Source organism: Meriones unguiculatus, chromosome 6 (assembly GCF_030254825.1).
Source record: "Meriones unguiculatus strain TT.TT164.6M chromosome 6, Bangor_MerUng_6.1, whole genome shotgun sequence".
NCBI lineage: Eukaryota > Metazoa > Chordata > Mammalia > Rodentia > Muridae > Meriones > Meriones unguiculatus.
In genome coordinates, this window is record NC_083354.1 from 89443183 (window position 1) to 89457326 (window position 14144).

General features: G+C 39.2%; 1 long non-coding RNA gene across 1 annotated transcript in view; it reads left to right on the forward strand.

The window, feature by feature from the left end:
* Positions 1 to 286: 286 nt before the first annotated feature.
* LOC132654548 (uncharacterized) overlaps positions 287 to 14144 on the forward strand; it is an 86991-nt gene continuing 73133 nt past the window's right edge. Inside the window, exons 1-2 of the long non-coding RNA XR_009592176.1 lie at positions 287 to 371; positions 636 to 720. This is a non-coding gene — a long non-coding RNA (uncharacterized LOC132654548). The remainder of the gene's footprint in view (positions 372 to 635; positions 721 to 14144) is intronic.

Genomic DNA, 14144 nt, shown 5'->3' on the forward strand with positions numbered 1-14144 from the left:
GGTGGTAGAGAGAGAGAAAAAGAGAGCGAGAGAGACCCAGAGACCAAGAGACCGAGAGAGAGAGCGAGAGACAGTGGGAGAGTGTAGGAGAAGAGAAAGAAGGGGATGGTGGGGCACACTGAAAGAGGAAAGAGGGAAGGAGAGAATGTTGGAGTGAGCATGCTCCCTTGGCAGGCTGCCTTTATCTGCATATGCCTCTGGCAGCTGCGTGTGATGCCAACATAAGTTGCTAGGCAACCTAGAAGCAGGCTGCCTATACGCTCACAGTGACTTGTGCTGGGTTATAAGAAGCTCTTGACACAGATTTCGTGTGATTCTGCCGTTGAAAATGTATGTGACAAAAATACTCCTATGTTATGTTCTTAAATATCGTAAGTATTTGATAATATACCAGACTATATGATGAGAAGTTTTTATTGACTTTTTTAAGGCTTATGAATTATTTATGAAATTTAATATTTGTGAAATAGTTGTATTTACTCAAAAAATGTCATGGTGCCAATGATTCTACAGAGTGTTTCATCTTTTTTTTTTTTCTGTCTTACTTGTATTTCTTTCTACCTTGGCTGAAAGAAAGAACGCAGATTTTGTTCAACAGAAAACTCATTTGCATTTTCTTTCTTTTTTAATGGGAGGTGTAAAAGCAGAACACCATTTAAAACAAATTACCTGGCTGCTTGTCATAGGCCTGGATATGTAACCTGGCAACAATGATACGAGGTGGGTGTAGAAACAGCTTTTTTTTTTTTTTTTGCTTTTTTTTAATATTTTATTTTTAAACAATTTTATACATTCATTTGTAACCCACCTGTAACCCACTCCCTCTTTCCCTCCCAATCCTCCCCTCGCTCCCTCATTTCCTCCCTGCCCCCTTCCGAGTCCACTGAGAGGGGGTGTCCTCCTCTCCTTCCATCTGGCCCTAGCTTATCAGGTATCTTCAGGATGTCCTTCTCTGTGGCCTAGCAAGGCTGCTCCTCCCTCAGGGGGGAAGGGAAGCTCAGGAGTTCATGTCAGAAACAATTCCTGTCCCCCTTACTAGGAAACAGAGCTTTTTGTGTGGTGTGCCGCTAGCCACAAATGCACTGCTGGAGAATTAGGCCAGGTTGTAGTCCTACAGCCTGGGAGCCTCTCTGTGGGTTAGGGTGCCAATGCTTTTGCCTGAAAAACATTTCTTCTCTCACACCTCCTTCCAGATAGCTCCTTTCTTCAGCATGACAGTAGCACCTTGACCAGAAATGGCTGTCCCTACCTAACCTATCCTTGCACTAGGTTTGTGTTACTGCTGCCAGTCAAAGAGGCCCCCCTCTTGCCTAGACATGGCTGAAATAGCTGCTTAGTTAAACCAGAGCGCAGATAGGTATATGTGTTGTGTAGCAACTTATGCCCCTAGGCTCATTCATAGACATGCGATTAGTTTGAGTAACGTTTAGATTAGAACATTTTTGTCCCTGACAGAACTCTTTACCACATCTAGCTTACAGATCACAAACTGTTCATGTTCTGGGATATAATCCTGTTAGCTTTTTACAACATTTAAAAACTACCACTATTAGGAAATACAAACTCTTAGAGCTATTTTTTTTTTTCTTTTAAAAAGAATCAGACTTCTTCAGGAGAGGCCTGTGAACTATTCAGACCTCTACAAACACAAGCATAGAGATAAAAATAACTGGAGGGAGAGAATCCCCATGAGGTTTCTGATACTTCCTGCTCTGGCTGGGCCATAAATAACATGAAAGTTTCATGCCTTTGGTATTTGAACATTTCCATGGTCAGCTGTTAACATAATTGGAAGTGCAGAGGTGTGAGAAAAATGTAGTTTCCACAATGACCATGAGCTGCTAAGGCTATCTGTCATTCATACTCAAATTTTGTTTCTACTTAGAACTTCCTGTTTAGACTTAGATTGAGTGGTTGGTTGTTTTGTGGTGCTAACATATGGAGATTTAACTTAGTTTAGTTGGCACTAGTAATGTATGAACAAAGAGGCAAGGTTTCTCCAAGTTTTGTTTGATCCTCGGTATTAGTTTTAAAGAATAACACAAAAGACAGTTTCACAACATCATTCTCACATATGCTTTGTTCTTGTCGATTCTCTGCTCCCGCCCCCTCCTATGTCCCCATTTCCTGCCTCGGATTCACTTTCTCCCCCACCCCTATCCTCAGTTGTCTCTTCTCTTTGGCTTTCCTAAATACTGACAGTTTTTGTAAAGATGTTTACCATGTGATGATGATATATCTACAGGATGTTGGCAGCTGACATACAAAATACCCAGCTAGAAGAGCCTACATGTGTTTGACGTTTCAGCATTATTGCAGGTCTAACACATGAATCTGACTTGATGCATTTCTGGCCATGATGACATTTAGTATTTGCCCCTGTTCCTAGCCTGAACAAGATTTACAGGTCTTGTGCTTCTGCGAGTGCTATGCCTACAGCTACATTCTCGCGTGAGTCTAGAGTTTAGAAACTGAAACAATCCTATGAGCTCCTATTGATCAGAAAATACTATAGAATTGATGCCCAAGAACATGTGCCCTGAGTGTGCATCTCTGAACTTTTATAAACGCTATTCATAACCTTGACTGGTACCTGATTCAATGGGTTATCACTGTTAGATCCCATCCTTTGACTGTCTTGGCATTTTCCTGTCTCCTAAGTTTTTATTTTACAGAGAGTACTTCAAGGGTACCTCTTTGACCTGTGTTGACAGAATCACCAGATAGAACTTTATACTCTTAATGTTAGGGCTACTTGAATCTAGAAAGCCTTTGCACGAAGAGCTAAGTGGTGAGTTAGGTGAGTTCAGTAAGTCAGCAGAGAGTCCAGTGAAACACAGGTCTCTTATTGATCAGATGGCATGGGCCATCTTAGGAGGTAAGCTTTGCTTCTGAGAAGTCTTTTTATCAAAAATTAAATATTGGCCCATGTTTCCACATTGCTTCTGTGTTTCTATTCCTTTCATTGAAAATAGATTTTTTTTTCATATAACATATCTTAACTATATTTTCTCTCCCTCTACTTCTTCCTCTACTTCCTCCCACTTTTCTTTCACTGCAAATCCACTTCCTTTCTGTCTCTCCTTAAAAATCAAACAGGCAGATCAACTAGGGTAGCCCTTATAGACTTCCTGAGGCCTCCCCTACCCCAGGTGTCTGGCAAATCCCAGAGATGACCCCCACCTTTGATTCCCAGTCTTTCCCCTGGCCTCCTCCAACCTCCCTACTTCTAATTTCCACTTCTCCCCTCCCCATCTCCTTTCCTACCCGGTTCCCTCCCTTACTCCACCTCCAATGCCTATTTTATTTCCCTTTCTGTGTGAGATGCAATCATCCTAGCAGAGGGGGATATGGAGACTTAAGTAATCTCCTTTTGTAGCCAGGCAAGACTTCCAGTAGAGAGACAAGGACACCAACCCATCCACAAAATCTTTGGCTCAGAGTTTGTCCTGCCCACAAGATGTACAGGGACAAAGAAAGATAGGGCAGGATTGAGGGAAGAGCCAAACAAAAACTGGCCCTACTTGAGCCCCATCCCATGGGAGAGAACCAATCCCTGGCACTATTAATGTCACTCTGCTATGCTTATAGACAGGAGCCCAACTGTCCTTTGAGAGGCTTCACCCAGCAGCTGATGGAAACAGATGCGGAGACCCACAGTCACATATTAGACAGAGCTCAGGGGGTCCTATGGAAGAGTTGTAGGAACAATGGAGGGAGCTGGAGGGGTCAAGTACTCCACAAGAAGACTTACAGAGTCAAATAAGCTAGGCTAATGGGGGCGCACAGAGACTGAACCACCAACCAAAGAGCATGCGTGGACGGGTCCTAAGCCCCCTGCACATATGTAGCAGTTACACAAATTGATCTTTGTGTGGGTCCTCCTAACAATTGGAGGTGGGGCTCTCTCTGACTCTGATGCTTCCCTTTGGATCTCATTCCCCTAACTGGGCTACCTTGTGTGGTCTCAGTGGGAGAGGATGGGCCTAAGTCTGCAGTGACCTAATGTGTCAGGATGGGTTGGTACACACAGGGACTTCCTTCTTTTCTGAGAAGAAGGAGAGGAGAGAATGGGGGGAAGGGCTGTGCAAAGGGGGAGAACTGCGAGGAGATGAGGCTATAACCAGGATGAAAGGGAATAAGTAAATAAATTAAAAAAAACAAACAAACCAAAAACCCCAAAACAAACAACAGAAGAAAACAGGCCTTTTAGTGACAATAATAAGATAAAATATACCAAGATAGAACAAAAACTAACACATTGGAATTGGTCAAAACAAATAAATAGAAGAAAAAGAGCGCAAGAGAAGGAACCAGAAGTAGAGACACACTCAAAAATCTCATAAAAGCACTAAAACTGGAAGTTTATATCCTCTAACAATTTACAGAAGAAAACCAGCCAAATATTCTTCAGTAATGCGCAGTGGGACTATTGCCTACATAAAACATCATTGGTGGTAATCATGTGGGAAAAAGATCCTTTTCTTCCTTTAGTGTCAGCAGAAAGGAGTTCATTTGCAAGCTCTGAACGAAAAACAAATGTCATTCAGGGGAAGAAGAGCTCAAAGAAGTTATGTCTATAACACATACTTCTGTCATTTTTATATGATTTTTTTTAACTCACTTCAGTGAAGGAAACAGTTTATTCAGTAGTAGCTTACTTCAGAAAAAGTACCATTGATTTTTGTTGTTTCCTCCCTCTCCACCTTCATTTCACTCAGCACCTTGTTATCCCTTAAACTGCCACGTGCTTTACCGTTTATCATTATTAACCTTACATTTCTAGAGATGAGCTGTCTAGTACAATGCATCACGTATATCTGTGAATGCCTCAAACTATAGTTGCCAAGGCCTTTCTAAATAGAGTATTAACCTATAATTACAGGAGATCAAGCGTGTAGAGAGAAACAGGGCTCCTAAGATGTTTGAAATGATCACTGATGTGGTCTTTTGATGATCAGTAGTTAAAAATAAAGAACCTAAATCCCAGCCCATTCCAAATGTCAAGTAATAATTATGGTAGAATACTGGTACCTGAATTCCAGGCACAAAAGGACAATAGAGTTGCCACTAGCATTCAAAATGTCCATTCAGTACTTTAGCTGTTGACCCCGCAGCATATAATCACAGTGTGTGCTCAAGTTATGAAGAAATTGCAACCTACCTGGAAAATGCAGCTTTCTGACATCCATCAGGGTGAGAGAATAAGAAGGAAAAAGGAACACGAGCATACAAATTTCATTTGCTCCTAAGAATACATTTTTATATGTGACTAAATTCATAAACCAAGAAATATATTTTGAAAGTCCCTTTCCATTACTTGTTCTTAAGTTTCCTTGGAAAACAGGGTATGTAGGGATAATTTAAGAAATTTTGACAGGTTAAGCCTTCTATGCATTAGCAGTAGCCCTAAACCCTTCATACTATTACATACCCTGAGGTTTTCTTGGACATAACTGAACAAGCATCATTTAGTGGGAATACTACTTTTAATTATTTGCTCCATTGATTAGTTTTGGTGGTATAAATCTTTGTCATTAGGTAATGTGGATTTGATACAATTTTAGAATACACTTAAATACTTTCCACTGAGTCTTTGGGTTAAAGCTGCAAGAAAGCATTGTAAAATCACACAGATATCTCCCAGAGTAGAAAAAAAAAATAGACACACTTCTGCCCAGTATGAAGGTGGTCCAGATTGTCTTCTAATTGTTATAATAACCATCAGAATTGAGGAGCTAGAGACTCGAAAGGATTCAATCTGCTTAGTCAAGGTATTGTCAGGGAGAGGGCAAAGTGAAACCAGCATCCTGGAGTGAATTTCTTGTGGTTTGTTTGAGAGTGATCTGGGGTCCTAGAAAGCAGGGATGATCCCATTGAAGGGTTGGAGAGTGGAGTAAAATGCTGAAGCTAGCTTATTTAACTATAGAGAGTTGTGAGGAACAAGCAGAGCCCAGAAGACAGGGAACTCTTATGTGGAACTGGCTATCTAGCTGTGTTAACGGAGAACTATTGCATTTTGTAGTAATTAGCTACAAAATGCCTGCATCATCTAGCTTATTAAAATTCGTAAGCTAGTCCCCAACTGTTTTGACCTGAACCCAGCCGTAACTCAAAAAGGTCTTTCAGACTTACAGTTGGCAGATACCGTGAAGAATAGAGTAGGTGGCCATGTTTTTATAGCCAGGGGGAAAACACACTTATTTTTAGACATTTTAATACATTATGTTGATGTCATTGTAAAATAAAGCAAATAAAAATACTGAATAACACTAAGGAAAGGAAACTACTATCTGTATGTTGGTTCTTTTTAATTGATTTTCTTTTCCTTCCTTCCTTCATTCATTCTCAGCCCATTTATCATTTGTATACAAGAGAGCTATTGACTTTTGGGGGGGGGTTAATTTTGTATCCAGCCACTTTGCTGAAGGTGTTTATCAACTGTAGGAGTTCTGTGGTAGAATTTTGGGGATCACTTCTTTATACTATCATATCATCTGTGAAAAGTGATACTTTGTTTTCTTCCTTTCCGATTTGTACCCCCTTGATATCCTTTAGTTGCTTTATTGCTCTAGCTAGAACTTCAAATACTATGTGGAATAGATATGGAGAAAGTGGAAGCCTTGCCTTGTCCCCAATTTTAGTGTGAATGCTTTAGGTTTCTCTACATTTAATTTGATGTTGATGATTGGGTTGCTCTATATTGCCTTTATTGTGTTTAGGTATGGGCCTTGTATGCCTGATCTCTCTAAGACTTTAGACATGAAGGGGTGTGTTGGATTTTGTCAAGGCTTTTTCAGCATCTAGTGAGATGATCATGTTTTTTTTTTTTTTTTCTCAGTTTGTTTATATGGTGGATTATATTGATGGATTTTTATATATGGAACTATCTCTGCATCCCAGGAAGGAAACCTACTTGATCATGGTGGGTAATATCTTTGATGTGTTCTTGGATTTGATTTGCAAGGTTTTTGTTTGTTTGTTTGTTTTTTAAGTATTTTTGTGTCAATGTTCATAAGGGAGATTGGACTGAAATTCTCTGCCTTTGTTGGGTATTTATGAGATATTATGGTATCTGGGTAAATGTAGCCTCAAAGAATGAGTTTGGCAATCTTTCTTCTGTTTCTATTTTGTGGAATAGCTTGAGGAGTTTTGGTGTTAGCTCTTCTTTGAAAGTTTGGTAGCATTCTGCACTAAAACTTGTCTGGCACTGGGATTCTTTTGGTTGAGAGACTTTCAATGACTACTTCTATTACCTTAGGGGCTATATGAATATTTTAATAATTTGCCTGATCTTGATTTAGCTTTGGTAAGTGGTATTTATCTAGGATTTCATTAATTGTTTTTAGATTCTCCAGTTTTGTGGAGTACAGGTTTTTGTAATAAGGCCTTATGATTCTTTTGATTTCCCTAATGTCTGTTGTTTTGTCCCCATTTTTATTTCTGATTTTGTTAATTTGGATACTGTCTCTTTGCCTTTTAGTTAGTTTGGGTAAGGGTGTATCTATCTTGATTTTTTAAAAGAACCAGTTCTTGTTTTTGTTTTTTTTTTGTTTGTTTGTTTTTTGTTTTGTTTTTTGATTCTTTGTATTGTTCTTATTTCTATTTTATTGATTTCAGTCCTGAGTTTGATTGTCTCCTGTTGTCTACTTCTCTTGGGTGTTAGGATATATTTTAAAAATGTAGCACACTCAACATATCTGATAAGAAGAGATTTATTTGGAGGAAAAAAAGGGGAAAGGCATTTGGGCCTGACTGGGCCATGAGGGTAGAGAGAGAAAGAGACAGAGATAGAGAGAGACAGTGTGAGAGCACAGGAGAAGAGAAAGGAGGGTGGGTTATGGGCCCCAGGAGAGAAAGTCAGAGAGGAGAAAAGGAGAGAGAAACCAAAGCAGAGAGAGTGGATGGAGTGGAAGATGGGTTATATCTGGAGCACGTGGCCCAGGTGATGACAGGTGGTGTCATAGGATACAGGTGGTGACAAAAGATATTGTCAGGACACTAAAGGCCCCTGTGGGTAGGCCAGTTGAATTGCCTACACGACATAGCAGTGGGTGTGTTTGCTTCCTTTTATTCTAGAGCTTTTACGCGTGTTAAGTCACTAGAGTGAGATTTCTTTATGAAGACACTTAGTGCTGTGAACTTTCCTCTTAGCACTGCTTTCATTGTTTTCCATAGGTTTGTGTATGTTGTAGCCTCATTTTCATTGTGTTCCATAAAGTCTTTGATTTCTTTCTTAATTTCTCCCCTGACTCAGTGATCACCTAGTGAGAGTTGTTCAGTTTCCATGAGTTTGTAGGCTTTCTGTTGTTTCTGTTGTTGAGGTCCAGTTTTAACCCATGGTGGTCTGAAAAGATACAAGGAGTAGTTATTTCAGTTTTGTAGTGTTGTTTGAGGTTCACTTTGTGGCCCACTATATGGTCAGTTTTGGAGAAGGTTCTGTGAGGTGCTGAGAAGGTATATTCTTTTGTGTTTGGGTGAAACGTTCTGTAGATATCCGTTAAGTCCATTTGATTCATAATGTCAGTTGGTTTCATCATTTCTCTGTTTAGTTTCTGTCTTGATGACCTGTCTAGTGGTGAGAGTGGGCTGTTGAAGTTCTCTGCTATTAATGTATGAGGTTCAATGTGTGATTTAGGTTTTACTAATGTTTCTTTTATGAATGTGAGTGCCCTTGCATTTGGGGCATAGAGGTTTAGAACTGAAATATCATCTTGCTGGATTTTTTCCCTGATGAGTATGAAGTGTCATTCTCTATCTCTTTTGATTACTTTTGCTTGAAAGTCTTTTTTACTAGATACTAGAATAGCTACTCCAGCTTGCTTCTTGCTTCTTGGAAAACTTTTTTCCAGACATTTACTTTTAGGTGATGTCTGTTTTTGTTGATGAGGTACATATATTGTAAGCAGCAGAATGGTGGGTCCTGTTTTCTCATCCATTCTTTTAGCCTGTGTCTTTTATTGGGTAATTGAGTCCGTTGATATTGAGAGATATTAATGACCAGTGGTTATTACTTCCTGTTAACTTGATGTTGGAAATGTTAGTATATGTGTTTGTGTGTGCTTCCCTTCTTTGGTTTTTGTTGGTGTGGAATTATTTATTTCTTGTGTTTTCTCTGACCTTGTGTTTTCTAGCTGACCTCCTTGGGTTAGATTTCTTTCTTCTAGTATTTTCTGTAGAGCTGGTTTTATGGATAGATATTGTTTAAATTTGGTTTTGTCTCAGAATACCTTGTTTTCTTCATCTAAGGTGGCTGAGAGTTTTGCTGGGTATAGTAGTTTAGGTGGCATCTGTGGTCTCTCAGGGGTTACAAGTCATCTGTCCAGGCCCAGACTCCAGCTTTTAGAGTCTTTGTTAAGAAGTCCCATGTTTTTCTAATATGTCTGCCTTTGTATGTTACTTGACCCTTTTCTCTTGTAGCTTGTAATAGTCTTTCTTTTTTTTTTTTTCCTGTAGATTTAGTGTTTTGATTATTATGTGGTGGGAGGATTTTATTTTCTATTCTGATCTAACTGGTATTCTGTAATCTTTTATGTTTATAGGCATTTCTTTCTTTAGGTTGGAGAAATTTTCTTCTCTGATTTTGTTGAAAATATTTTCTGGTCCCTGGAGCTTTGACCCTTCATTTTTTTTCAGTTTCTATTATTCTTCAGTTAAGTCTTTTCATAGTCTCCCAGAATCCCTGGATGTTTTGTGTCAAAATTTTTTAGATTTAGTATTTTCTATGACTGATGAATCAATTTCTTTCATTGTGTTGTCTATGTCTGAGAATCTCTCTTCTATCTCTTGTAATCTGATTGCAATTCTTATATCTTTGTTCTGTTCTCTACCCTAGGTTTTCTTTATCGCTTCTACTTCCATTTTCATGTCTTAAACAGTTTTATTCAACTCCTTTACCTGTTTAGTCGTATTTTTCTGCATTGTTTTATTTATTCATTTCCTCTTTAAAGGTTCCTATCATCTTTATAGACTGGACTTGAGATCATTCTCTTGTGCTTCAGTTGTGTTAGGGTATTCAGGGCTCGCTGCCACAGGATCCTTGTGCTCTGAAGGTGCTATCTTGCCCTGACCCTTGTATGTGTTCATTTGCTATCCTCCAGGCACCTGCTTGTCCCTGGATGTTTGGATGCTGAAATGTCTGGCGTGGTGACCTCAGGTGGAGTTCCTGGATGAAGCTGGGGTATCTGGCTTTGTGACCATAGGGGAGCACCCCACAATGTGTTTGGAGAACAGTGTGCATCTCAGTGTAGCTGACCATGTCCCTGGGCCATTGGCTGGAAAAGGGGACTTAGAAGGGAGACAGACTAATCTAGATGAAGCTGGGGTATTAGGTTTGGTGACCACAGGGGCTGACCAATGGGGGTCTGGGAAAGCTCCTAGCTCAGGACAGCTGAACTTATCCCTAGGCCACTGGTGGAAGAGGGGACTTGGAAGGGGGTTGGGCTAGCCTGGATCAAGCTTTGGCATTCAGCTAAGTGAATCAAAGTGTGACATGCCACTGACATGTATGTGCTTAGTATATCCCTAGAAGGCACTTAAGTTAATGAATGTCATGCAAAGTACAATTTAAGTATAATAAAATAAAAATCTAGCAAAAGAAAATCTCACAAACCAGCTCAGTAAAAGTGAAATAAAAGTTGAAAAATGTAAGTCATTGAGATGAGATAATTTACTTAGTGCTTGTGACTGTGCAAAAGCATTTGTTTTTATTTAATTTACATTATTTCAGTATGTGAAATGTGTGTGAAAAGGAAGTACATACATTAAAAATAGACTTAGGATACTCCCAGAGGAGTTGAACTATTTGTGTGGTTCTATTTCCTCAGGATTGGTCATGCTAATGAATTGTTTCCCATTTATTCCTCTAATGCTAACCTAATTCAAACTGATGCATATGAATGCAGAAAGTCACTGAAAAGGCAGAATTTTCTTGTGTTTTAAATTAAGTACTTTGATTGCTTCTAAGTAAAGTGTATCTTCACTTTGAATGGACTTTTTATTAATGTTAATAAATTCAATTCTTGGCAATTTTTTGAAAAAAAATTAATTTAAAAAAAATACCTTTTGAAGAAAATACAAGGGGATATGTAACAACAAATGTAAATTTTACAGAATTTATGCCTTACTCCCACATAGTGTTCCATCTTTTTAAGCCATATTATATTCCTTCAAAATGGGGTTAAAAGGCAGTGATTTTAGGTAGTAGGGTATCCAATAAATAATTGTCTAGAAGGCAGAGCAGCTCTAGTCTCTTGAATATCAAATTGTGTCTTTCAATGATTGATATTTGAGTCCTGCGAGCTTCCATCTAGAGTCTTATATAATGCGGCTTTGCAACCCCGCAGTCTTTATTGTTAGAGTACAAAATGATCGTTCATCATCAACAAAATATTTTGAATTATTTTTAAAATATGACCCAACTTGTAAACAAGACTTGTGAACATGTTGCAAAGAATTTTACCTAACATCTGCCCTCAGGCCAGCCTGTAGAGCTGCTTGTCACGAGTTCACGAGCCTGAGTTCTATCTTCAGGGCCCACATTGTGCCGGGAGAGAGCTGACTCTCACAAGCCATCCTCTAACTGCTACACACTGTACTGTGTCATGTGCCTCTCCCATACCCACAATAAAATAAGTATAAGAATATTCACTATCACAAGGTAGGGGGGATGGCCTTGTGGATAAAGTCCTTTCCATCCAAACAAGAGGATCTGAGTTCAGACCCTTTCACTCCAATACCCACTAAAAATCTAGTTCTGGTGCTCATGCCTGTAACTCCAGTGCCCTGGTGTGAAGAGATAGAAGGGTCTTGCAAGCTTGTTGGACTGTCAGTCTAGCTGAGTCACTGAATTGATGAGCTCCGTGTTCCAGGAGAGATGCTGTCTCAAAAAGTAAAGGGTAGATTCATGGAAACAGCTCAGTGGATAAAGCTTTTTGCCATCCTTTTGCCTTGAGCTTGAGATGAATCCTACAAGTTGTCCTCTGACCTCTACATCTGCATTGTGGGATGGGTACTTGCACACACGCACCAATACACAGCTTTGGTTAAATTTGGTTAAAATTTACAACTCTTGTTTTGGTTAAAATTTATGGTGACTGAACTTGATAATATCAATTGTCTTTTTTTTTAATTTGAAAGTAATAACATAATTACAAAAATCACAGATTAAGTGAGTGGATGCTAACCTTCTCATAAATACTTGTTTGGACTGGGATATTATTGTTCAAATCTAATGCTTCAACATTTTCCCCCTTACATTTGGCTATGTTAATAATAACATCTCCCAACTGAAATTTCTTTCTCTTATGTATTTCAAAGTCTCTGATTATTCACCCCTGTTTTGGACCATGCAGATATAGAAAATAGTGTTATCTATGCGTTGGGAGTTATGGATTTTGTAGTGATTCTGGGGAGAACAATTTTAGTAATTTAAATAATCCTGGATTGACCATCTTAAAAACCTGTAAAGCTAGGGCCTGGAAAGATGGCTCCATGTTTATGAACACTGATTGTGCCAGAACCCACATGGTGGCTCACAAATATCTGTAACTTGAGCTCCTCTTTCTGATCCTCTTTCTGATCCTCTTTCTGATCCTCTTTCTGGCTGTCATGGTCACCAGGCACATTTGTTATGTACAAACACACATGTAGGCAAAACACCCCCACACACAGAAAAGAAAATAATAAAAATATTTAAAAAAACATAAAATTGAACAAAGCAAACAATGATGACAACAACAACAACAAAAATGGAAAATAAGAAAAGGTGGTGATATAGGCATGTCAAGATTAATGAGCTGAAAAGCACAAGGCAGGTGAATGATGTAGCTTTCTTTCAAATGGTGACTATGAGCTTCTTGCTATGAAAGAGCCAGTCACTCATGAAGCCTCACAAGTCAGTGTCTCAGTGTTGTGTTGGTGAAACGGGAAGCTCAGGGTTTAGCCACACTTCCCACCGAAGACTGCGAGGTACGCTGCAAGAAAGCAATATTTTTTTTTTGGGGGGGGTGGATTTTGTAGCTGCCTTGAGGCTAGAAGCTGTTGAAAAAAATGGGAAATGTGGAGCAACAGATCTGATGTATGAAAAATGAGAGGGATTGCAGTATTTGTAGAAATTGGAGGGAAACACAGCGAAACACTACTTAAACTCGTCTGTGACTGATAAAGTAAAAACAAAATATTAAGAATGGACATAAGACATGCTCACAGGTTCAGAAAAGAAACCTGCTGCGAAAGTTAGCAGCAAAGGTCCACACTGTACAGCTCTGGGGAAAAAAAAAAGATTAAGAAAGGTAAAAAAAGGAAAATTGCAATTCTTTTTCTAGAACATTCTGACTCACGAAGCAGTCATAAATTTGGCCCTCTTAATATATACTGCCTGGTTATCCTTACAAGTTTATTTTATTACAGCTTTTCTCTTGGTTATTACACCCATCTCAGCAAATGAGAGCTGAGACGTGTTCCACATGAAATATTCATTGGGTTTAGAGCCTTAATCTTAAAAGTAAAAGCTGCAGTAAAAAGCTGGAATAAAAAGAGTTTTAGTGTCTGTTTTATATGTATGAAAGCATGGTGAGAGGATAAACAGGGATTCAGTGCAGGGAGCAGAGCGGGGGAGGGCAGCTATCAGGAAAAAAACTATCTTGGACACTATCACAAGTACAGACTTCTTTGAAAGTGGAAGTTTAGAACATGGGAAAAAAATGAAAGAGACAAAAAGTATGTGAAGAATTGAAAACTGGTAGGAAGAAACCATGATAAAACTTAAGTCACCCAGTGTGGGAAACTGCCAGGACAGGAAATGGAAAAGCTCAGAGGCTTCCCTCTGAATAGAGAGAAGAAGCGTCCCTCAGTATCATCACCCAACAAGTCGGTGAGCAGAAGGGCCTCATAAAGAGCCGGGCTTCCTGCTCATTAGCAAGATCAGTGTTATAGACCCATGTTGCTTTTTCTTGATCATCTACTCAAATGGTGGTCGCACTGCACTGCTCCAAGGCATGCTAGCCCTAGTTTTTTTGTTTACTTCTTTCTCTCTCTCTTCTTCTTTTTTCTTTCTATTTTTTGAGAGAGTCTCTTTATATAGCCATGGCTAGCCTGGAGCTCTGGAATTCACTATGTAGACCAGGTTGGCCTTGAATTCCCAG